This window comes from Vicia villosa, linkage group LG1 (assembly GCF_029867415.1).
Source record: "Vicia villosa cultivar HV-30 ecotype Madison, WI linkage group LG1, Vvil1.0, whole genome shotgun sequence".
Classification (NCBI taxonomy): domain Eukaryota; kingdom Viridiplantae; phylum Streptophyta; class Magnoliopsida; order Fabales; family Fabaceae; genus Vicia; species Vicia villosa.
In genome coordinates, this window is record NC_081180.1 from 110,566,018 (window position 1) to 110,569,213 (window position 3,196).

The window sequence follows — 3,196 nt, forward strand, 5'->3', positions numbered from 1 at the left end:
GTGGATTTAGTCAAGGGCAGATTGTGGTTAGAGGATTTGTGTTTACATTTGAGGAGCAAAAGAAAGTTCCAAGTTTCATCTTAATGCAAGCCTTTTGGAAGCAATTTGCTAAGAACTTCGGCCTTAGGTCAAAGTCAACTATGACATGTTGACCTTTTTGTCTCAAGTTCATTTTGAACAGTTCGGTTCCATCATATCATACTTGTTGGTATCTATTCAAGGTGTTGGAGATCAAAAGAGAATTCTTGAATTTCGAGCAAAAAGGAGGGAATGCATTCTTGAATTCAAAGAGAAAGAAGAATGGAGGGAAGAACATATTCAAAGGCAATTTAAAGAAATCTTATCACTTCATCACATCATGTCAAATAGTTACAAAAAGAAGAACCATTTCATTGCCAAACCGTTTCATTACAATTTCATGAACCATGTCCATAATTCAATTAATTCCTAGTTACAGTGTTACATTTTCATATCCAATCCAATTCCTTACAATATCCAAGTTCCACCATAAAAATCAATACATACATGACAATTCAAGTCGCACAAATGCACTAATCTTAAACTAATCCAGCTACTGACAGTTCTATTCTACCATTCCACTTCAATTTCATCACTTGCCAATGTTCCCTCATGCTAAATTCTTTGAATCAAGCTTATAGCCTCTCCATGATCTCCTAGCTAATTCCTTGCACTATATGACCCTGCACATATATATCAAACCCACAGAGAAAACCAAATTCAAACCATAAACAATTCCACAATACATTACCATACCATTCAAATCAAAACATAACCTACTGACAAACTTCCAAACACTTCAATTCATGCAGCACTTCATAACCAACGGGAACTAACGGCATCGCATCCATAACTATTCAGAAAATCACCAAAACCGAACCTACAAAAATCAAAGAAACTGTCAGACAGAATTTCCAATAACAAACACCACCCATCCAGTTTACATCATGTATTAACACACATACAGTTCACATTAGCAGAAAATATAAAAACAAACACAAGTCGCATTCATATTCAGTCCAGCCCTATTAACAAAAAATACCTACAGCAGCCCTGTCAAAGACCATAACCATCCTATATCTAGTAGCCCGCTGCTTCGAACCATTCAATGCATACACACACTGCAGCCCTTAATTCCACATCACATTCACTTTCCATATAACCCACAGTTACCAACAGACTAACAAACTCCATCTAACTGATTTTATATAACAATCCTTCTTTACTAACAGTTAACCAAACACGGTTCAGCCACATACCACATGCAGCCAAACCCTCATTCAATAAAACCCAGCATATACATGGCAAATCGGAAAAGAAACTCACAGATAAAACCATTTCAGTCCCTGTAAACCTGCAGCATTCCTACACATTGGTAAATCATATCCAAACAACACGTTATGCCACTTTCAGCATCATACACAAATTAAACCACACCTGCACATATCATACCAAGCTGCCAGTCAATATATTAGGTCTCTAACCACCAAAAACAATTACAAAACAAGTTCCAAAATTAACCACCTTTCGTGCCAACCTAACCGAATATAACTAATTCTCCTAATCATTCAATTAACTTGCTAATAGAACCTCAGCTATTACTAACTGTTTTACTAACAGTTCCGGCTTAACTTCAACTTCAATAATAGAGAATAACAGAATTGCAAACCTATAACTAATTCATTCTCCTAACAGAACTCAACTTCACAAAGAAAGCCGGTCCCGTGTGTATTCCATACCTCATGATCATGGCCAATAAGTTTCGGTCCTCCATCCACATTGTATTTCAGTCACAGCTCCAGGTTATCTACAGCACTGCCATATTTGTTTGTACCACCAAGAAACCTGCAGAGCCAAAGCTAATGTTAGTCCCACATTCAAGAAATTAAAAAAATTCATTGCAAGTTGTCATTTAGGTCCCACATTCAAGGATTTATCATCATTACCCAATCATTGCTCATATAAAAAGGCAGCTTCACACATCTAGAAAAGGCACAAGCACAAGCTTCCTCATCGTTTCGCTTGCAAACATTGAAAGAAGAAGTGCATAGTTAAAAGTTCAAACACCCACCATTCTTCATCATCTTACTCTCATCTTCTTCTCATCTCCTTCATTCTTCACACTTCACCATCACCAGCAACCTTCACCCCTCCGCACTTCAATTTCATCATCATCTCCGTGAAAAGGAACATAGGAAGAGAAGAAGAATTGTGTAACAGAAAAAAGCAATAAAGAGACTCACCGTGATAGAATTCTGAAGCTCCCCGACTTCTCTCGATTCATCGTCATCCCAAACTTCACACACTTCAGCACTCTCGATTCTCCACCATTTTTCTTATAACCTCCATTCATCATTTGCGCATATCTTGACCATCATCATCAACCACCACTCAACAACCTTGAATCTTCACCACAAAGCATCTTCATTCATCCACCAGCCTTCAACCCTCACACCATCATCAACGCGACATGATTCCAATTCTCAAGAATCTGCTAACAAGCAATTATCAACAACAACACCATAGCTCAGAATTGTTTCAAAGCAACGAAAGAGAAGAAGAAAAGAAGTGTAATATGCAAGATGCTTGTACCTAAAGAATCGGAAGCTCATTGTTTGGATTTTCTTGCTTCGACTCGCGTTTGAAGGAGACTGAGAGAGTGCGATTGACGCTGAGTTCCTGAATCAGGGAAGCGGGGCGATTCTTGCTTTCTTCCGTTGGTTCACGGCGACTGAGAGAGTTGATCGGAGTTGAAATCAGAAAATTTCCGCCGCGTCGTCGTAAGAAAGAGGAAGAAGGAGTCACGAGCAAAGTCCAATCGCCCTCAAGTAACCCTAATCCCCAAATTCTCTTCTTCTTTTATTTTTATTAATTTGTTTTATTTGTTTTATGTTTATTAAAAGTCATAACAAAAATCTGAAATGTGAATAAATGGATCAAAACCAAACCTTGGGCCTAATATGCTACTTCTCACACCCCAATAAGCCCACCACGCGCTCATTTTTTTGCCATAAAAGAAATCTGCCTTACAAAAAAAACCTCCTGGGCCTCATGGTATTCAGCCTGCGCCCCATTTGCTATTGCACCACCCAAAATCAAATTACACCTCCTGGCCCATACCACTTTCATATTAGATTTTACTCTTTTCTTAGTTTTTGCCACCACTTTTTGATAAATA

General features: G+C 38.2%; 1 long non-coding RNA gene across 5 annotated transcripts; it reads right to left on the reverse strand.

Annotated features, from left to right (window-relative positions):
- Positions 1-328: 328 nt before the first annotated feature.
- On the reverse strand, positions 329-2,655 carry LOC131614266 (uncharacterized). 5 transcript variants are annotated; one of them, XR_009287641.1, is made up of 6 exons: positions 2,611-2,655; positions 2,262-2,509; positions 1,965-2,160; positions 1,345-1,863; positions 799-898; positions 329-701 (listed from the first exon to the last, which is right to left on the reverse strand). It is a non-coding gene; the product is annotated as an uncharacterized LOC131614266 (long non-coding RNA). The 5 variants fall into 5 exon arrangements; XR_009287643.1 differs by having other exon boundaries at positions 803-898; positions 1,965-2,175; XR_009287639.1 differs by having other exon boundaries at positions 1,965-2,175.
- Positions 2,656-3,196: the final 541 nt, after the last annotated feature.